Source organism: Panthera leo, chromosome E1, assembly GCF_018350215.1.
Source record: "Panthera leo isolate Ple1 chromosome E1, P.leo_Ple1_pat1.1, whole genome shotgun sequence".
NCBI lineage: Eukaryota > Metazoa > Chordata > Mammalia > Carnivora > Felidae > Panthera > Panthera leo.
Window position 1 is genome coordinate 4,362,501 of NC_056692.1, and position 22,399 is coordinate 4,384,899.

A 22,399-nucleotide genomic window follows, 5' to 3' on the forward strand; every position below is an offset into this window, starting at 1 on the left:
TCATTAACCCATCCATCCATCCATCCTTCCATTCACTCATCCATCCATCCATCCATTCACCTCCATCCATCCATCCATCCATTCATCCATCCATTCACTGACCTATCCATTCATTTATCCATTCATTAACCCATCCATCCATCCATCCTTCCATTCACTCATCCATCCATCCATCCACTCACCTCCATCCATCCATCCATCCATCCACTGACCTATTCATTCATTTATCCATTCATTAATCCTTCCTTCCTTCTTTCCTTCCTTCCTTCCTTCCTTCCTTCCTTCCATCCATTAATTCATTCATTCATTCACCCATCCATCCATTTATATATTCATTTACTCATTCATTGGACAAATACTTCCTGAGCACCTCTTATAGACCAGACACAGTTTTAGGTGCTGGGACGCACTGGTCACAAGACAAAAGGTCCGCATCCTAGCGGGGCTTGCATTCTCATGAGGGCAGACACCCAAGCCACAACAAGCCCGACACACAGGTATGAGGTCGGGTTTTGCTGGAAGGCAGTAAGTGATGGAGAAGAGGAAGAAGAACAGGAAAAAGCAGGCATGGCAAGAGTGACAAGATTTTGAGATGAATCGGTAGCTTACTCTTCTTGAGGGGGCTACTGTGACAAATGACCGCAAACGAAGGGGCTCAAACCGGCACAGATTTATGGTCTTACGGATCTGGAGGTCAGAAGCCTAAAGGGGTCTCCCTGGGCCAAAGCCAAGGTGTTAGCAGGTTCAGCTCCTTCTAGAAGCCCCCAGACAGAACCTCGCCCGGTTCAGTCCCCAGAGGCCGCCGCATCCCTGGCATATGTTCCCTTCAGAGCATCACTCAACCTCCTGCTTCTGTTGTCACATCTACTGCTGACCTGGCCCTCCTGCCTCATCTCACAAGGACCCTTGTCATCGTGCTGGGGTCGTCCGGATAGTCCAGGACCCTCTCCCCATCCTGACACCCTCAACTGCACCTGCAAAACCTGATTGCTGTGTCCCAGGCTCTAGACTGGACATCTCTGGGGGACCCACATGGGCCACAAAGACCCTCACGAGGAAGCATGCCTGGGACATGTGCAGGGACACGGTGGAAGCTGGTGTGCAAGGAAAGGATGAGCGGGATGAGGGGGTGGGGTGCAGGCGCTGAGGTCACGTAGTGCCCCCCCGGCCACCGTGAGGGCTTCTTCGACTCTACTCCACCATCGTGGGGACCCATCGCCACGTCCTGAGGACCCAAATGACACAATCGGACTTGTTATGTAAGAACAACAGAGCAGGGAGCACCTGGATGGCTCAGTCGGTTGAGCATCCGACTTCGGCTCAGGTCCTATGTCACAGTTTGTGGGTTCGAGCCCAGCATCGGGCTCTATGAGGACAGCTCGAAGCCTGCTTCGGATTCTGTGTCTCCTTCTCTCACTGTCCCTCCCCCGTTCATGCTCGGTCTCTCTCTCGCTCTCTCTCTCTCTCAAAAATGAATTAAAAAAAGAACAACAGACCAGGACCTAACAGAGGATCTGGGCAGCCCCTGTAAGAAACCAGGGACACAAGGGTGATGGCTTCATCTCACCCAGAGGGGGCGGCGGTGGGGATGACAAGAAATGGCTACACCTTTTTAAAAAGTCTATTTGGAAGGAGGGGCCCACAGGCTTACCTGGCAAACGAAACCCAAGCAGGGGGAGGAAACAGGGGTGCCAAAGCTTTTGAGGGCTGTGAGCCACGCAGCTGGAAAGACAGGCTTGCCCGTTGCTGAAAGGCTGCAGGGGGCCCAGACCCGGAGGAAGGACCCGGTGTGACGGCTGGAGATGTCGAGCAGGCGGCTGAATCGGGAGGTCAAGAGCAAACCTGTGAGCAGAGCTTGCCCACCCAAAGCTGGAGGCTCCCACGGGGGAGCCCGCCGGCGGTCTGGGCTGGGAATCCGGGTCTGGCCTTGACCCCGAGAGGGATGGGAAGCTCGCAGGGTGCGGAGGCGGCCGTGACTGTCCCTCCCGGATTAAGTTTGTGAGTCGGGCATCAGTTACAAGGCGAGATGACGGAGGCTGAGTAAACAGGGATTTCGCCTTAGCCCTCGGAGTTGCTCAACCAGGCTTTTCCACTTCCCACAGCCCACAGGGCGGGACGGAGTTGTGGGGCAGGGAGGGGCAGGCGGGATCCAGGAATGCGGTCCTGCCACGGCCCCCAGCTCCACTCACTCACCACCTGGCCAGCCCCTGGGGCCCTCACCGCCCGCAGCGGGGATTCGGGGAAGCCCTCACGTGGTCCCTACTCGGGGGGCCAGTAAATCATGAGGACAGAGCGGAGCCGAGGGCAGGCGGCCAGACCGTGTGGGCACCTCCCAGGGGACGCGGGTCCTCCCCTCCCGCCGGACGCTAGCAAGGTGCTCAGATGGCAGTGTGTCGGCGGTGACTGCACGCGTGTTCCCAGGGACGGCGGGCCCAAGCCAGGCGCTTCCCGGGCACGTCCGCCCACGCGTCCGTTCCACAGATGTTTAGTGAGCACCTAAGGTGCCAGGCCCTGCTTCTGGACACTTGGGGCACAACAGTGAACAAAACAGAAGGGGCACAAAAAGCTCTGTCTTCAACAGAGCACACATTCCGGCATGCGGCAGAGCAGGGGGGAGGGGGCAGACAATAAAAATAATAAGTAAGTAAGGGGGCACCTGGGTTGGTTCAGTGTCCAACTTCGGCTCAGGTCATGATCTCACGATTCGTGGGTTTGAGCCCCAAGTCGGGCTCTGTGCTGTCAGCTCAGAGCCTGGAGCCTGCTTCGGATTGTGTGTCTCCCTCTCTCTCCCTCTCTCTCTCTCTCTCTCTCTCTCTCTCTCTCTCTGCCCCTCCCTCTCCTCAAAATAAATAAACATTAAGAAAAAAGATAACTGATTCTAGAAGGGTGTGAAGGAGCAGCAACTCAGTGTCTTCTGGGACTCCTGCAAGTGTGGCCATCACGAGGGAACACGAAGCCTACTGGAAGGCAGCACTGGGGGACCCTGCCGAGAACGTCTGGTTCTTGGTCCCCGGCCCGCCTCCTTCCCCCGTCACCACCATGACCACCGTGACCTGGCTTAGTTAAAACTGTGCAGCAGAAACCACAACTCTGGAAGCCACCCACTGAATGGGGTGTCCCTGCAGGTGGCCCGGTCACCGACCCAAAGCATCTCCTGGGTTTGGGGCCCCTTCTCGGCCAAGCCGTCAGGTCCGCGCTTCAGACGCAACATCCCCACGGGAAGTGCCAACCCGAGGACTGAGGACTGAGGGCTCCCATCTCCTCCCATCTGAGCATCTCCTTTAGGCGGGAGTAGCTGCTCTTGCCTGACCGGGTCTCCTCCCCGGGGCCCGGTGGCGAAGGACGGACAGGAGAGGATGCCACGCTTAGGGTCCCCACGCCTCTGACCACAACTTGGAACTCTCTTACCAGCGGCGCTCACCACGGGGGAAGTGCGAGTTGGGCTGAGCACCAAGGCTCTTCCTGTTTGGAGGACAGCCAAGGCTGACTCTGGGTGCACGTCCCTGGCAGTGTCTTGGCCCGCGGACCCTCCCATCGCCTCCCACTACGCATCCAGCTGTGAGCCAGCTGGCCCGGTGCTGGCCTCAGGCTCCAGCGGAAGAGACAGCCACCAGGAGCTGGTCCAGCCGCCGTCCACCTCCCTCTGCCCCTTGCCCTAAACTCTTCCGGTCTCCTCTACTCCCAAAGCTGTGAGGCCCTGAAAAGTTGGAACACCCAGGCTTTCCCTTCTGGTGCCACTGCAGACTCTCCTCCCAGCTATAGACCGGGACTCAACCCCCAGACCGCCTGCAGAAGGTCCCAGAGGCACAAGGATCATACTCTTCGGGGTCAGCATCTGGGGGCGGGGGAAGGAGGTGTGAAGAAAAGGGAGCCCCACCCCACCCTGCCTCACCACTTCCTCCCCTACTCAGCTGCTCCACGAAAGCAAAGGCCTGCTGGGACCCCAAGCTGGGGAACACCCAGCTTTCGAACTGGGTGTGCAGATACCTTCAGGATGGGGTTAAGTGAAGGGGCTGAGGAGTCCCCCCTCCCCTCTGCAGGGCGTGGCTTCAGAACTAACATGGACACAGGAACCAGTGGTTCCAATCACAGGCTCCTGACAGGGATAGTCCAGGTACAAGCCCCGTCCCCTGCTGGCTGACGCTGAACAAAGTCTTCAACTTCTCCGTGACTCAGCTTTCCCATCTGTAAAACGGGCCTGGTAATACCTGGAACGTGTTGTAAGGATCCAATGAGCTAATAAATGGAGGCACAGTGTTTAGAAAAGCTACGTGTTAGGTAAACGTTGTCTGTTGTTATTATAGATCTCTGAACCTCTGGACCGACAGATCTATTCGAGAACATTCTTCTATCCACCAGAGAGGCCACAGGCCCACTCGCTGGTTGAGAAAATACAGTGAGGAGCAGGTACAGACATACTGAAGAGCTAATCAGGTACCACGGAGGTTGCTTACCTGTTCCTGGCCAAGCTCTGCCATAGACCTCCGAAGCCCCTTCCTTCCAACCAAGTCTGGAAGCCACTGAGACTGGGTCTCATGGGGGAAAACATGGGAGGTGGTGAAACATGGGAGACTTTCTCTGGAGAGTCTGCTTTCTCGTCTGCAAATGGAGGTGGTGATGCTCTCCCACCCCCACCCAGGGGACCCTGCTTCAGAAACCCCAAGAGCCTCAAAAACGGTCAGCCCTGTTTCTGATCATCCTGGCCTCCCCTGGGCGGGGGGGGGGGGGGGGGGGGGGGGGGGGGGGTGGCTTACATTTCTAGTGCTTTCTTCCTGGAAGAGCGGCTGGAGCCCAAGACACTGTCTTTCAGAAACCCTCGCAGGGGCGCCTGGGTGGCTCAGTCGGTTAAGCGTCCGACTTCGGCTCAGGTCATGATCTCACGGTTCGTGAGTTCGAGCCCCGCATCGGATTCTTTGCTGTCAGCGCAGAGCCTGCTTCAGATTCTGTGTCCCCCTCTCCCTCTGCCCCTCCCCTGCTCATGCTCGCGGCTCGCTCTCTCAAAAAAAATTAATATTGAGGCACCTGGGAGGCTCAGTCAGTTAAGCATCTGACTGTTGGTTTCAGTTCAGGTCATGATCTCGTGGTTCATAAGTTTGGAGCCCACACTGGGCTCTGTGCTGGCAGTGTGGAGCCTGCTTGGGATTCTCTCTCTCTGCCCCTTCCAAATAAATAACTAAACTTAAAAAAAAAAAAAAAAAAAGACATTATTTAGAGGCACCTGGGTGGCTCAGTTTGGTCAAACGTCTGACTCCTGGTTTCAGCTCAGGTCTCACAGTCTGTGAGCTCGAGCCCCGCCTCGGGCTCTGTGCTGACAGTGCAGAGCCTGCTTGAGATTCTCTCTCTCCCTCTCTCTCTCTGCCCCTCCCCTGCTCACACTGTCTCTGTCTCAAAAATAAACTTAAAAAAATAAATAAAAGTAGGAGTTAAAATTATTAAAAAAAAGAAAGAAAAGAAAAAGAAGAAAAAAAAAAAAAAAAAAAAGAAACCCTCGCAGGTTGAGACAGAGCCCTAGATACTGAAGCATTTCCCCAAACACATGCATTTATGTGTGCGGTCCCATGCAAATACTCAATTCTCAGGACAGGCAAGGAGCCACCAGGAAGGTTCACCAGGAGCCCCCCGTCAACCCCTGGCAGGGGCAGCCTCACCCCACGGCTAGTGGAAAGCTCCCCCAGCTCACGGAGGAAAACCCTGGCTTCCTATCCCACCTCCACTGCATGGGCAGCTTACTAACACCCGGCTCAGCTTTTTCAACCAGAAACCCCAAACACGGCCTCACACAGTTGTAGAATTAACTGAAATACGTACAAATGTGCATGTTGAGATTTCTTTTTTTTTTTTTTTTTTTTTTTTAGGTTGAATGAGAGACTCCATGTTCAGCCACACAAATATTTTTAGATCTCTTGATCTGAATGCCTGTGAATGGAAGTGTCCCCACCAGGCTGCCATGGGCTCAACACTCCTCTGAGTCACCTGACAGACCCGGGAAACCAAGGAAGTCTGTTTTCTTTTTAGAAAATATTTTTTTTAAGTTTGAGAGGGAGAGAGAGACAGAGTTCACAAGCAGGGAGGGGCAGAGAGAGGGGAGAGGGAGAACCCCAAGCGGGCTCCACACCATCAGCGCAGAGCCCGATGCAGGGCTCCAACTCACAAACCATGAGATCGTGACTTGAGCTGAAACCGAGAGTTGGATGCTTAACCGACCGAGCCATCCAGGCGCCCCAGGAAATCTGTCTTCAGACACCCTACTCGGAGCAGTGGCACTGGTGCTCCACGTGCATCAGAACCCCCCCACCCCGAAGAGCGTGTTAAACAGATTCCCGGGCCCTGCTGTCAGTGCCCGACTGAGTAGATCCCGGGTCCGCCGCGAGGATGTGCATCTCGAGCCAGCTCACAGGTGAGGACGCTCACGAAGCTGGTCCAGGGACCACGGTATGAGAAGCCTCGTCCTCGGGAACCAAAGGCTAGAAACTACACTAAGGATCACCCAACCTGATCACAAGGGGAGCCCAGCAACGCTCTCCACCCGGCGCCCGGGTAAGAGAGCCTGGTCTATTAAAATGACACGAGGCTGTTCCATCCACCACCTCAGACACAGGTGGGGCTGCTGGGGGCCCCTGCTGGTTCCTGCCTCCTCTACCCTGGGCGGGGGGGCTGTAGAGGGAGGCCACCGAGCTGCCATCAACACCCATCCCCTCAAGCCAGGGCTCCATCCCTCCCTCCCTTCCAGGAACAAACAGGAGTGGCTACTCAGAGGAGGTCTCAAGGCCAGGAGGGCGGAGTCCGAGGCCCCAGGGAAGGGAAGGAGCAGGGCACAGCCTTGGGGCAGCTGACTCCAGGCCAAACCCCTCCATGCAGAGCAGAGCCTGGAGACAGTGGTCTGGGGGGGTGGGGGTGGGGCATACACGCACACTGCACCCAGTGTCCTGGCCGCACAATGCACAAGGGGCCGGCGGGGCAGGCAGCCAGGGTCCACTCATGCCAGTACCATCTGGGAGCCCTTGCCAGGCCTCCGAGGGCCCACAGAAGAAGCTGGACTCTGTCCTGGGGCACAGTCGGGCTCTATTCTTATCTCAAGGGGGAATGTGTGACTCTCCTTGCAGTGAATGGGGGCCCCCGGTGAGACGGAGGAGGAAACAGAGCCATCACTGTGCCCCAAGAGGGCTCCCCACGCGGCTCCCGGCTCCGACCAGCCCCTCGTGGCGGGGCCTTGTACAGCCTCCAGCAAGGAGAGGCCAGGCCGTAGGCAGACGAGGAACCGGGCGGCCCCGGGCAACCTGGCCCTCACTCACACCGCCGCACACACAGGGCCTAAGGGAGACCCGCAGAGGACAGGGTCCTAGAGGAAACACAGCTTCCATGCACAGCTCCTTACCCCATCCCAAAGGAAGGAGCCCAGAGATGCTACGTACCCCCCACACACGCACAAGGCCCTGAGACAGATACGGCCCCCTACCTACCTCCCCATCACCATCTGCACTGGCCAGATCTCATCCAGCGCTCCCTTTAACTTGACGGAAGGAGCCACAGGAGACCCGTGTGATGGGACGTTTGTTCATCCAACAGCTCTAGGTGTCCCAGGGCAAAGGGACCACCCACATGAGATCCTGGGTTACCACCGTATCCTCGGGGACCCACATCACTCCCCTCTGGGGTCTGCAAGTAGGAAGTACCCTGCGGCAGGTTAAGGGACAAGTGGGGGTTCCAGAGAAGAGCTGGAGGTCAGGGAGACGGAAGAGAAGTTATGTAAGCTGGAGTAACCCGGGAGGGCTTGAAATAAATATTGACTCATCACCCACCATGCGCCAAGTACGAGGTACAAGTATGTGTCTTCCCATTTGAAAGAATTACTGTGACGCAAGGATCATTGTGCCCGTTTTAAAGGTGAGAAAACTGATCCACCAAGGAAATAAGAGCTTTTCCCTTTTCCTTTGGTCGTTAACAGAGCCAAGGGATGGGGACACGGGCCTTCGGTCCGGCACACTTTTTACGTTATATCAGCCCACATCTCAGTGCTCATGGGGTCTGGAAGGACAGGCAGCAACAAGGCACGGGAGTGTCCCAGGCACGGTGACCCATAGAGCATCAGTTGAATTTGTTGCTACCAGTTTTTCTGTTACATTTTTCTCTCTAAAAATAAGTGGGGGGTGGGGGATAGAAGCAGGGTGTTCCTGTAGGTCTAAAAATCCCCGTGTGGGCCAGCAAATGGGGCATCAGTCACGCTCAAGGACTGTGGATCCTGTACACGCTTTCTGAACAGCAACTGACAGCACGGGTCAGGATGCATGCCACAGGCAGACACGTTAACTAGAAGATCACTTCTTTCTCCCCAGAAAAGCAGTCTCAGTGCAAGGAGATGCCGTCACAAGGATCGTCAGTGTCGGTGATTTTTTTTTGTAATGTTTATTCATTTTTCAGAGAGAGACAGACACACAGTGCGAGGAAGGGAGGGGCGGACAGACAGAGATGGAGACACAGAATCCGAAGCAGGCTCAGAGCGGTCAGCACAGAGCCCGACGCGTGGCTCGAACTCACGAACTTGAAGTCAGAGGCTTAACCGACTGAGCCGCCCAGGTGCCCTCTATGTGCCAGTGATTTTAACAGCAAATAAAGGAAGCAACCTCAGCGTCCATCACTAGGGAATTATAAATAATAACGAGTTCATCCAAATAACGAACGGAGAGCAGAAACCAAAAATCACCTGTTAGATACACATACTAAGGTAGAAAGATATTCAATAAATATCGAGCGTAAAGAAAAACCCAGGTTGCACAACTGCATGTCTCATGGGACTAAAGGGGGGGGGGGGGGGGGGGGGGAAGGAGACTGTTCTCTTTCCCAGCAGGATGAAAGGAGGGAGTGCTACAGAGGGTGATGGGGGCAGGGTCCCCATGGTGCTGGGAATGAGGCCAGGGTGCAAGGGGCTGAGAGGTCCAGGAGGGTGGGAGTTACTGAAGAAGTTAGGCTAAGTCCCACTTAGTTTTGGAATCCGGATCAGCCTTAAACGACTATGAAAACATCCGGAAAATATTTAGCTAGTAAATCTTGTCAAAGCCCCTCCACCCTGCTTTGTTTATTAACACTTCCTGCCTCCCCACCAAAAACCTTCACACACCCCGGACCCTCTGCTGCTAGATTCCGATCATGAAGCCATGGGGAGTTTGGACAAGGTGTCCTCTGGGAGCTCCCGGGGTCTGCACACAGAGAGTGCTGGCGGTCCAGACTCCTGTGCCACCTGGCTCACCCTGAGAGCCCCCCAATCCCCAGGGGACCCACAGTAGGGGCTGAGCCTGGACACGCTATGCAGGATCCCTGGACACCAACTCCCCAGCAGCGACCGAGCCAGTGGCTCAGGGAGGGCACAGGTTAAGTGGGCCTTTCTTGCTGGGCGGGGCGCTGAATCTCAGGCAGGGAAAAGCCCCTATTCTGACTCCTCCTTCTGTGGGGCTCCTCAGAGCTCTCAGAGAGGAAACCCGAGAAGAATGAATGGGTGTGAGGAAGAGGGACAGAGAATTCACATGCACATGGGTGCCCTCAGGATCCCCTGCTGCTCCCCAAACCTCCACAGAATTCAGGGAAGCTGTTCACTAGTCAAGCAACAGTTCCGGTTTGAGGGCTAAGAGCCAATCCCAGGGCAGAGCTGTTAGAAAATCTGCTCCAGGGGGCGCCTGAGTGGCTCAGTGGGTTGTGTGTGGGACTTTGGCTCAGATCATGATCTCACAGTTCGCGGGTTCAATCCCCGCGTCGGGGTCTGTGCTGACAGCTCGGAGCCTGGAGCCTGCTTTGGATTCTGTGTCTCCCTCTCTCTGCCCCTCCCCTGCTCATACTCTCTCTCTCTCTCAATCTCTCTCTCTCTCTCAAAAAGTAAACATATATATATGCAAAAATATATATACATATACGTATATATATAAGCAAATATATATGTGTGTGTGTGTGTATATGTATATATATACATATAAAGCAAAAAAAGAAAATCTGCTTCAGAACCAAGCAGATGCCAATCAATTCTCCTCCCAGCGACAGCAGATCGGACAGAGCCAGACAGTTCTGGGTTCAAATCCCGACTCCACCCCTTCCTATGCTGGATGGTTGCCCTTAATCTCATTGGGTCTCCGGTCTGCTTGACTGGAGGGTACTGGTAAGATAGACCGGACATAGCACCAGAGTCTAGGAGTCTAGAAACCCGGGAGTGAATACAGGCTGCTTACTGGATTGGGCCACCTTGGGTGAGTCACCCCCTGTCCCTAAGACCCAATTTCCTAAGCAGAGAAAGGGTTACAAGGAGGCTGCCGGAAGGTTCTGAGCAGCACACAGCTGTTGTTTTTAACGTGAATCAATACTAGCATTATAAGGGGCGCCTGGGTGGCTTGGTCGGTTAATCGTCCAACTTCAGCTAAGGTCATGATCTCACGGTCCGTGAGTTCGAGCCCCGTGTCGGGCTCTGTGCTGACAGCTCAGAGCCTGGAGCCTGTTTCAGATTCTGTGTCTCCCTCTCTCTCTGCTCCTCCCCGGTTCATGGTCTGTCTCTCTCTGTCTCAAAAATAAATAAACGTTAAAAAAAAATTAAAAAAAAAAATACCAGCATTATAAGATGGGGAGATTTCAGATTTCCCGCTGGACATGCGTTCCCTACGTTTGGCTACTACGGGCTGTTTCCAAAATCCCTGGGATCTCAGCGGCCTACCTGGCCCCTGACATCTGAACCTGCCTGAACCCCCAACTGTGGGACGATCCAACATTCTGTGATTGTGGGTATCGGCCCCACTCTGGACACTGGAATTAACTAATAAATGGTGAGTGGGTGGGGCGCCTGGGTGGCTCAGCCAGTTAAGAGCCTGACTCCTGGTTTTGGCTCAGGTCATGATCTCATGGTTCGTGAGTTCAAGCCCCATGCAGGACTCTGTGCTGATGGTGCAGAGCCTGCTTGGGACTCTCTCTTTCTCTCTCTCTCAATAAATAAATAAACTTAAAAAAAATTAAAAATAAATAGTGACTTGGTCTCAGGGAGGCACCAGGGAAGGAGGCAGCTTTGCCACCTCAAACCCCTCCTTGGACCCAGCCCCAGCTTACATCAGGGAGACCCCTGGTTCGCGGGGGTCACTGCATGGCCCGCTCTCTGTTGCACAGTCTGCAGTGTGAAGCGGGGCCAGCTGGGGGTGGCCGGCCAGGGGCCTGGGTTTTTGCTTAGCTGGCTCCCTGGTCTGCAAGAGACCTGGGTTTTTTTTCGGTCCTGCAGGCAATGCTCACTTTTTCTTTGTTCCAGAACCCTCACCATCAACAGCCCCACCCAGCTTCCCTAAAAGCATTTCAACTGTGAGCTCACAGAGGGACAGACTCAGAGCCCGAGGCTACAACTCTTAACTTGAAAACTTGACTTTTTAAAAGCTTGAACCTGAACCAGGACGGAGAATTCCCCCAAGTCCTGATTATGGGATTCCCCTCCAAGAAGTGAGCCTCTGTCTCCAACCCCACCCCCCACCCCCGCTCCCGATAAGCCCCTGAGACCCGTCAAGTTCCAACCCGGGCTGAGTGGACCCCGGCAGAAAGCTCTGAGGAAATCCTGGAACCCCCAGCCTCTCCCCGGAAAGGCTGATGAGACAGAACCACACAAAGATCGGAGCCAATTCCAGAACCACCTCCAGGAGCAGGAAAGCAGACAGAGAGTCAGGGTTCTAAACATCTGGGGCTTAGCTAATGCTCCGCTCTTGGGTGTTCAGCTTGACTCGGGGGTGCGGGTCCAGCCTCCCGGGAGCCGGGCCAGGCCTGGGGAGCCCAGCACACGGCCCTGCCCGGGCTGGGGCCCCAAGTCACATGGGAGGCCGTGGGTGCAGCCTCCAGGCCCACACCCATGTGTGGGAGGCAGAGGCCTCTGGGCTCCGGGATTCTGTTCTGCAGTGGAATCTTCTAGGAGAAAAAGAACTCCCTAATCCGTCTCTGGAATCAGGGCCAAGAAACAACTTGTGCAGAGTCCCACAGACGGCTGCTCCCTGTGACCCCCGAGCTGTCCCCACACCGACCTCCTGCCCCTAAGGAAGCACTGGGGGAGGGGGGGGAGGCAGGACATGGGGCTCCCAGACTTGATGCACTGGGCTCAGCTTTGCAAGCTACACAGCACGGAGCTCCAGAGCAGGCTGAGGCCAAGTCCCTTCCCCGCTCCCCCCACAACAGGGCCAGAATAATACGAACTCCCAGATCATTACTTCATCCACTCAACTGCCCTGTCTGTGGCCTATTTTCAGGGAAAGTTTTCATTGAAATCTTGTTGTGAATCCCAAACAAAAGCACTTTTTTTTAAGGGTAAGTGATCCTTGATTGATTTGCTCTCTCCCTGTGGGTCAGGGGACTGACAAGGGGATGCTTCCTCACCCAGTGACTTAAATGAATAACGTACTTAAAAGAAGCCTTCATCGCCTGGGTGGCTCAGGCGGTTAAGCGTTAGACTGTGGCTCAGGTCATGATCTCACGGTTCATGAGTTCAAGCCCTGAGTCGGGCTCTGTGCTGACAGCTCAGAGCCTGGAGCCTGCTTTGGATTCTGTGTCTCCCTCTCTCTCTGCTCCCCACCCCTCTCAAAAGTAAATAAACATTAAAAAAAAATTAAAAACAAAAACAAAGCAAGAAGCCTTAAGGAAAAGTGCCAAGACCATAAAATGGAAAGAGGACAGCCTTTTTCAACAAACGGTGCCTGGACAAGACAGTCACATGTAAAGGCATCAAGCTGGACCACTTTCTTACGCCATTTACAAAAATTAGTGCAAAGCATGGGACACCTGGGTGGCTCAGTTGGTTAAGCATCCGACTCTTGGTTTGGGCTCAGGCCGTGATCTCATGGTTCGTGGGTTCGAGCCCCACATCGGGCTCCATGCTGATGGTGCAGAGCCTGCTTGGGATTCTCCCTCTCCCTCTCTCTGTGCCAACCCCACTCACGCTCGCTCACTCTCTCAAAAGTAAACTTAAAAAAAAATTAATGCAAAGCAGATCTAAGTTCCACATGTAAGCACCAAAACTATATATACAACTCTTAGAAGAAAACAGGTGTAAAAATCTTTATGGCCTCAATTTGGCAATAGTTTCTTAGGTATAACAACGAAAGCCGCATGCAAGAGAAGAAAAAAAACTACGTAAAGTCGACATCATCTAAATTGAAAACTTTTGTGCTTCAAAGCACACCATAAAGAAAGTGAAAACACAACCCATAGAGAACAGAAGGAAGTTTCTGCAAATCGCAGATCTGATAAGGGACTTTTGCCTGGAATATATAAAGAACACTTACAACTCAGTAATAAAAGGGCATCGGTTATTTAACTCAAAGAAAAACGGGCATAGGTTCTGATAAGACCTTTCTCCCAAGATAACGTGAACAGCCAGTAAGCACTGGAAAAGATGTTCGGTATCATGAGACTTCAGGAAAATGCAAATCAAAACCACAACGAGGGGCGCCTGGGTGGCTCAGTCGGTTAAGCATCCGACTCTGGGTTTCTGCTCAGGTCATGATCTCACTGTTCATGAGTTCGAGCCCCACGTGAGGCTCTGTGCTGACAGCTCGGAGCCTGGAGCCTGCTTAAGATTCTGTGTCTCCCTCTCTCTCTCTCCCCTCTCAAAAATAAATAATAAACATTAAAAAAAAAAGTTTTTAAAGTGATTGATCTTTTTTTTTAAGAATTTTTTATTTTTAAGTAACCTCTACACCCATTCGGGGGCTCGAACTCATGACCCCAAGATCAAGAGTCACATGTCCCACCGACTGGGCCAGCCGGGCACCCCAAAAGCAATTTTATCTTTAAAGTCTCTTTAGGGGTGCCTTACTTAAGCATCCAACTGCTGACTTTGGCTCAGGTCACGATGTAGTGCTTTGTGAGCTTGAGCCCCACACTGGGCTCTGCCCTAACAATGTGGAGCCTGCTTGGGATTCTCTCTCCCCCTCTCTCTGTCCCTCTGCTGCTCATATGGGCTCGCTCTCTCTCTCTCTCAAAATAAATAAACTTAGAAAAAAATTAAGTCTCTTTAAAAGGCAGGTGGCAGGGGCACCTGGGTGGCTCAGTCAGTTAAGGTCATGATCTTGCAGTCCATGAGTTCAAGCCCCACGTCAGGCTCTGTGCTGACAGCTCAGAGCCTGGAGCCTGCTTTTGATTCTGTGCCTCCCTCTCTCTCTGCCCCTCCCCCACCCTCTCTCTCTCTCACTCTCTTTTTCTCTCCCTCTTTCAAAATTAAATAAACATTAAAAAATTTTTTTTAATAAATAAATACATGGGAGGTGGCAGGGGAGAGGGGAGGTGAGGACTTCACTCCCAGCTGGTAGCAAAAAAACAAAAAAACAAAAAACACAAAAAACAACAACTTAGTCTTACCCTCTCTTTCAGTCTGACTCACGGGCAGTGACAGCAACACAATGCCTTCCTCCCTTTCTCCAGTGGGTTTCAATTCCTCCCAAGCACCCCCCCCCCCCAACGGCTTGGGTCTTTCTCCCCTGAAGGCAACCTCCTCCAAAAGACAGATAGACCCTCATACATACATCCTAGAGATCAGTCCTTTTTCTCCTCCTCCTGAAACCGCCCTTCCAGACTGCTCCCTCTGCCCACCACTCAGACTGCCTCCCCACAGGGAAGACTCATCCCAAACCAATACAGGCGAGGCCATCAAGCCCTGCTGTTTCACGTTTATGGTCCCGATTTCGCCTTTTAGTGTCATTTTTAACGTGTGCTTTCCAGTCTCCACGTGGTCGAAACCAGCCACGTGGGGTAGCACAATCCCTTCGTTTTCTCTCCTATCAGGTACCACCTTGTGAGCTCTGTGCCCAGCAAGCAGGAAGGTTGCAGAACTGGGTCGGGGGGGGGGGGGGGGAAGGGGGATGGGGGGGGGGGGGGGGCAGGGGGACGGTGGAGGCGGGGGGGGTGGTGCCCGCCAGCCCCAGTGGGGGTTTGCACTGCTCTGAGCTAGATGCCTCCGCTTTAGGAAGGAAATAAATTCTCAGCAGAAGATCAAAGGGAAGAAAACTAGCAGAAAACAGTGGGGGGAGACCTGAAGCCTTAAGAGGGACAGAAGAGGCTTTTTCCAGTTCCGAGTTGGGGTAGTTGAGGGAGCACGGGTATAAATTAACGACTTGGCCCCACTGGAGCACGGGGGTGGGCCCGGCCCATAAGAGCACAAAGAGCTGTCTGAGGGAGGACCGGACGCCCTGAATTAAAGCGAAGGCCTCCCGAATGTTGTCTGTCTTTTATTAATGAATCACGATGTCCCTGATGGCCAAGGATTCCATGACTAACACCAACTCTGACCGGCAGCATGGGGCCAACGTGCTTGTCTTCCTTGCCGAGCGAACCCCACAATGACCCTCGGGGACAGGGGGCGCTAGGGCAGGCCACACCACGGCCTGAGTTTCTGAGCTCGGCCGCAGGGCAGAATGTCTCCCGCAGACGCCCAAACCCCACGGTGAGTTTCATCTCTCCGTCCAGCCAGCCGTTTGTGGAGACGGGCTGGGGTCCTCAGTGTCCCCAGACATAGCACAACGCAGGCCAGATGGCCCCAGACCCGAAGGAGGGTGGCGGACACATTTTCTCTCGGCAGGAAGGGCCAAGCAGCCGTCTCTAGATGAGATGTGCAACTTGTCAGCAGACCCCTGCCAGGTGCCTTCTTCAAACCGGACCCCAAATCTGGTACCTCCCCCCACCTGTGCGGCTGTCATGCACCCCTTCGGGTGTGCCTGCCTCCACCCTTCACTGGTTTCCATCCACTCTCCACAGGCAGCCAGAGTCACGGGTGTAAGACAGGAAACTGGGTCATGTCCCCCACGGCTCGCAAGCCCAAACGGCTTCCCTTTACCCCTCCAAAAGGGAGAGTCCTTTTACAGCCCACGAGGTCCCGCATTACCGGACTCTGCTCAACCTCTCAAACCTCAAACTCCTTCCCTCTGCTCCTGCCTGCTTGCCCAACTCAAGCTGCAGTGGCACTGCTGTTGTACCTCAGGGCCTTTGCACTTGCTGTGACTCTCCCCCCAGACCTCCATCTGGCTCATTCCCACTCTCCAGGTAGTTCTCTGCTCAAATGTCACCTCACTGAGGTCTTCCCTGACTATCCCACTTAAACTCAGCCTCCCCAGACTCTGCCTTCCTCTCCATGCCTCTCCATGCCTCTCCCTGCTTTACTGATCTTCCCAGCACTTACCTGTTTATCAGAATGTAAGTTCCACTGTGCAGGGAACTCCTCTGCTTTGTCTACTGCTGTGTTCCCAGCGTCTGGAACAATGCCTACACAGTGCACATCACAGCTGCTCAATAAATATTTGTTGGATCAATGAGCAAATGAATGAAAAACGAGTTGCTGGTTGATGGTAAGTAGGATCACGGTGTCCCCTCCCTTTACACTTTTTTCATGGTTCTTCTACAGATGGGAAAGCACTTACATCAATGTGGCAGAAGGGCCTATGGATTCATCAACATCCTTCCAAGTCGCCAATTTTCCAGATGAGGAACGCGGGTGTGGGATATCGTTAAGGGGAATGACGAAACGTACCGCGCTGTCCAAGGTCAAATTCGTAACCAAAAACCGAACCAGACCTAGCATCCAGGTTTCCCGACACTCTGCCCTCTCCTCTTTCTACCAAGTTGCCTCTAACGTCAACATTCTGTCCTGCTAGAAAACCTATAAACGTTGGTAATCGTATTACTTTTTTAAGCAGGCTTCATGCCCAGCGTGGAGCCCAACACAGGCCTTGAATTCACGACCTTGAGATCAAGACCTGAGCCGAGATCAAGACTCAGACACTCAACGGACCGAGCTGCCCGAGCATCCCTCGTTATTATTTTCTTTAATGAAAATATACACAGTCATCTTGAGAGATTCTGGCATCCTTCGATAAAATTCCACGTCTATCCGCGGCTTCAAAAACCCCTCTTCTTGGTATTCTTACACTCCCCATAAAGACCCAGAAAAACACACATTAAAAAGGGTATTAAACTGCTAAATAGAAAACACACATGAATCTAAAACCAACAGCCAGGATCAGAGTTATGAGGAAACCCCAAAGGAATTCCCACTTAAAGACAGAACACAACTCTTGCATGAACCTCCTTCTGGAACCCTAGAGCATCAATCACTAATTTAAAAACATAATTAAATTTTATTCACAATAACCAGAAGGAAGGTCCACCTCCTGGGGAGGAACGTGATGGAGGGAGTACCCCAGCCCTCTGTGAAGAAGCCACTTATTGGGGAGATAAAGTGAAACTTAATTATGTGGAGATATGATGTTCCTGGAGAGCATCAAGAACGGTGTAAGTCTGAGATTTCTTACCCTCCATCCAGGAGTCAAGTGGGATGCTTGACATCCATTAATAACCCTGCACAAAGAGGGTATTAGTGTCATTATCCACACCCTTCATGGAAAAGGCACAGATCAGATGGGTCTCCCTAAATTTAGGTCGTTCTGACTCTCCAACCTACGGTCTTCCCACCTTCTGGCGGGCAGCATGATGGACTTCTAAGGCGTCAGCTAGGAAGCTTCCGGGGAGTTCTGGAGGGGAAAAGGGAGGCGGCAGCCGCACCGGAGCTCATGCACGCCGCGGTCGATGTGCCTCAGACCCTCCTTCAGCTTCTCCGACTCGTGGACCAGACGTGCGTATGGCTCATTCACGACCAAGGCCCGGCTTCTGCGGGACGCCAGTACCACCAAGGTCAGAGGCAGTTTCAATCCGTTCCCCTGGGTCTCCAGCTCCTGATGCCCCCTTCCTGACTCCGCCTACCCCGTGGGCTGCCAGCACCAGCATCAGACGTGGACCCAACAGCCTAAGGCTATCTCCCGGTGAAACTCTCTTTACAAATGTATTCGTGCGTATGTTTCTCTGCCTACATGCGAGTCTATGTGCATGCACTGTGTGTATGTCTGTGTCTGTCTACACTCGTGTGTGTGTGTACATGTGCATGTGTTTCTGTCTACACACGTGTATATGTCTGCGTAAAAAAGACCCCACGCAACCTGGGCGAATACAGCCCTGTGTACAGGCACAGGCTGAAATCACAGGGGCTCAGACACGAATAACGGGTCCCCCAAGCAGGGGTGGACACACAAAGAGGGGTCACTGTCAGTACTGCTGGTGGCTGGACTGACCGTACCCTGGCCTGCACCCAGCTGGGCCCCTCTGGAGACCCAGAGAGGTGGCCCCAGGGCCCTGGCCCTGACATACCCCTGGAATTTCCTGCCTTGGGAGGCCACATCCAGGGGACATCAGAGTCACTGTTTGAGCATCCAGGGAGCCCTGAACAGACCCTGTGGATACCCCAGGTCATGTCCACATCCTGAAGCTCTGAAATCTGTCTTCCAGAGAGCGCAGCTCCAAGGAAATGAAGGGCAGGGAGAGAGGGCAGTGGAGTGGTCACCCCAGATAAGCAGGCCTAACAAGACAGGGTCAGAGGCAGGGCTATTTGTAATCACGGAGGCTCCCCATCAACGTTAGTTCTGCTGAGAACTAACCCAAGTGACCTTGGGAGAGCTCTCTAGAATTCCTCACCTTTAATATGGATGGGGGGCGGAACGCCTGGGTGGCTCAGTGGGTTAAAGCGTCTGACTCTTGATTTCAGCTCAGGTCATGATCTCACGGTTCGTGAGTTCGAACCCCTCATTGGGCTAACAGCGTGGAGCCTGCTTGGGACTCTCTCTCTCCCCCTTTCTCTCTCTGCCCCTCCCCTGCTCTCGCTCTCTCTCAAAATAAATATACGTTACAAAAAAAAATTCTTTAAATAAAATGGATATAACAAATACTTCACAACACAGGGTTGCAAACAGGGTTGTTGGGTTTTTTTTAATTTTTAAATAAAGTAAAATAAATGTTAGTTATTTCTGTTAAGATTATCACTCTGTAGGGGCGCCTGGATGGCTCAGTCGGTTGAGCATCCGACTTTGGCTCAGGTCATGATCTCGCGGTCTGTGAGTTCCAGCCCCGCGTCTGGCTCTGTGCTGACAGCTCAGAGCCTGGAACCCGCTTCGGATTCTGTGTCTCCCTCTCTCTCTGCCCCTCCCCCGCTCCTGCTCTGTCTGTCAAAAATAAATAAACATTTAAAAAAATTAAAAAAGGGGTGTCTGGGTGGCTCAGTCGGTTGAGCGGCCGACTTCGGCTCAGGTCACAATCTCGCGGTCCGTGAGTTCGAGCCCCGCGTCGGGCTCTGTGCTAACAGCTCAGTCTCTCTCTGTCTCTCTCTGTCTCAAAAATAAATAAACGTTAAAAAAAAAAATTATAAAAAAATTTAAAAAAAATTATCACTCTGCAGAATAACATTTTCACAGCTCACACCGGTAGGTCAGTAAGTTTATCTAAAGAAACCGTGATGGTGCACACTGTAAAGTCATATGCTAGTCACAAAGACGACTACTTACCAGACTAAAGGCAGGTTGTAAACTCTTCAAATTATCTGTACGAACATACGCAGCAAAATGAAGTCAATAAAACAGACTATATGGCAAGCATATGGCAAGTACATATTTTTAAAGGTTTAAAAGCAAAAACCTAACAAGCAATCGTAATTCTTATAGAAAACGATTTTCGGATGTCCCCAATGTACTCCAAACTTCTATAAATTTTGTTACTTTTTTAAAAATGTTTTTTAATGTTTTTATTTATTTTTGAGATCGAGTGCGAGGGGAAGAGGGGCAGAGAGAGGGAGACACAGAATCGGAAGCAGGCTCCAGGCTCCGAGCTGTCAGCACAGAGCCCAGTGTGGGGCTCAAACTCACAGACCGTGAGATCATGACCTGAGCCGAAGTCGGCCGCTTAACCGACTGAGCCACCCAGGCGCCCCTAAATTTTGTTACTTTTTAAAATCCCACACAACCTTGGGGTGCCTGGGTGGCTCAGTCAGTTAGGCGTCCAACTCTTGATTTTGGCTCAGGTCGTGATCTCACAGTTTGTGAAACAGAGCCCCACATTGGGCTCTGTATTGACAGCATGGGATTCCCTCTCTCTCTCTCTGTCTCTCTCTCCCTCCCCCTCTAATCCCCTCCCCAATAAATAAATAAGCTTTAAAAAACTTAATTTATAAAATTGGGACACCTGCATGGCTCAGTTGGTTAAGCATCCGACATCAGCTCAGGTTGTTATGATCTCACGGTTCGTGAGTTCAAGCCCCACATCGGGTCATATGCTGACGGCTCAGAGCCTGCAGCCTGCTTCGGATTCTGTGTCTTCCTCTCTCTCTGCCCCTCCACCGCTCGCACTCTGTCCCTCTCTCTCTCAAAAAAATAAACATAAAAAAAGCCATACAGGTCTGGGTGCAGGCACAGGCTGAACTCACAGGAAAGTCTGTATGTTGCAGTCCTAACCTTCCCCCCCCACACACACACCCCTCGGGATGTGACCGTATTTGGAGACAGAGCTTTAAAAAGGCGATTAAGTCAAAACGGAGTCCTTACAATGGGCTCTAACTCAACACGACTGGTGTCCTTACGAGAAAAGGAGGTCAGGACCCACGGGCGCGGAGGGAAGGCCACGTGAAGACTCAAGGAGAAGGCGGCCACTTCTCACAGGCCACAGAGACAAGCCTCAGAAGCAGCCAAGGCTGCCGACGCTTTGATCTTGAACTTCCCACCTCCAGAGCCCTGAGCATGTTTTGCTTAAGCCTTCCAGTCTGTGCTACCTGATTCTGGCAGCCGGAACAGACCAGGACAGCAGGGAAGGACAAATGATCACAGCACGAGAGGCCCCAGGATGCGCTGCTGGGGGCCTCCGTCTACCAGACCAGGGTGAACCGCACGCAAAATTGTGAGATCAGCCCAAGGCAGACAATCTCTGCAGAAATGATTCTGGAAATGAGTATGTGTATCAACGGCTATGGATGTTGAATTTCTAAGAAAAAGTATAGCCTTTTTTTTTTTTTAATGCTTATTTCTTGAGAGAGAGACAGAGTGCGAACGGGAGAGGGGCAGAAAAAGGAGGAGACACAGACTCCAAAGCAGGCTCCAGGCTCCAAGCTGTCAGCACAGAGCCCAACGCGGGACTCGAACTCACGAACCGGGAGATAGTGACCTGAGCCGAAGTCGGATGCTTAACCGACTGAGCCACCCAGGTGCCCCCCCCCCCAAAAAAGTATAGTCTTTCTTTACGTGAGAAGAGAATTATATGGCAGACACAAGTAGCCAGATCCAGAAACCAAACCCCTCAACAGAGATGCCCAATTTGATGAGGAAGGGGGGAAGGCACAGGACAGAAGCCACTTGATAGCAAAGATCATGAGTGTTTTCTGGAGATGCCCAAGGTAGTTTCCGGAAAGGAACATATATGGCCGGGCCATCCCACTGAGATTGTACGAGAAAGGCTGGTTCCCCCAGGCAGAGGGGGAAGGCCTAAAGGAAACCCACAGCCCATCGCTGGCACTGACCCCCTCACTCAGCTCAGGGCTGCAAACATGCTGTGTCTGGGGCTGTGTGCCAGGGACACGGGGACAGGTACTGGTAAGAAATGCTCAAAACACACCCAACAGAAAGGAAAACAATCTGTGCATCAGAGAAAGCACGGGGAAGGATGTGGACAGAAAAAAAGAGAACCCCCAGCTCCTGTGGAGTAAGTCATGCCCATGTTAGTCTAAGCGAATGGTGTCCAGGGAAGCTCGGGCAGCCTGCAAGACTGGAGAACCCCACCCCCGACACCCCAGATCCTTCATTTGAAAGGTCAGTTAAGGCAAGAAGCCGCAGAGGTTTGGAAGAAACCGTCAAGGCTCAGAACCTGACACTGAAGCCCCGCCCAGGGCCCAGTGGGCTGTCAGTTACACCACGGAGATTAAGCAGAGCCCACGGCCCCCAGGACCCCGCTCCGAGTTCCTACCGGCGTGCCAGCCCAATCGGTGGCCTGATCCTGCCCTGGAGAAGAAGAGGGGCACTCTGGGGGTCCTGTTCCTGCCAGGGACACCACCACACCTTTGCTGGGCAGATGGAGGGGCTGGGTCAGCATGGGCGGCCAGAGTCAGCGCCTGGCAGGGACAGGCATTTACAGCAATGCCTTCTGAGCCCCCCAGAAATGAGGGCCCTCTCCCAGGCTTCAAAGGACTGGAGCAAAGTCCTGGGGCTCAGGGAAGGGCAGAGGCACATTCATCTGTCCCCGTGGGAGCAAGAACCAACATCTCAATGAACAGAGTTTGCCCCTGCACACTGGTCCAAATCCAGGGTCATTCTAAAAAGGGTCCACTGTGCGAGCCCCAGGCCCTTTGAACCAGCAGGCATTCATCACAGAAGCCTGGCACCTGTACCAATGGGACCCCCAGGGACATGGTGACCACAAAGGACAACTGCGAAACAGCATCCATGTTCAAGCACCTGACAGACCCCCCTCCAGACTCAAGAAGTCCACTTACAAACTCACCCCTGTCAAACAGCAGGATACCCTAAAACCACTGGGAACCAAGTCTGACAAACGCAGG

General features: G+C 53.1%; 1 protein-coding gene across 4 annotated transcripts in view; it reads right to left on the reverse strand.

Moving 5' to 3' along the window:
• Nucleotides 1–22,399, reverse strand: part of GAS7 (growth arrest specific 7) — a 214,082-nt gene that overhangs the window by 150,993 nt on the left and 40,690 nt on the right. The window contains exon 1 of one of the 4 annotated variants that reach the window (XM_042915464.1): nucleotides 1,652–1,983. The exons of the other annotated variants lie outside the window; for them this stretch is intronic. The gene's annotated coding sequence lies outside the window, so the exon portion shown is untranslated. Of the gene's footprint in view, nucleotides 1–1,651; nucleotides 1,984–22,399 lie in introns of those variants that run through there. 4 annotated transcript variants of the gene reach the window in all.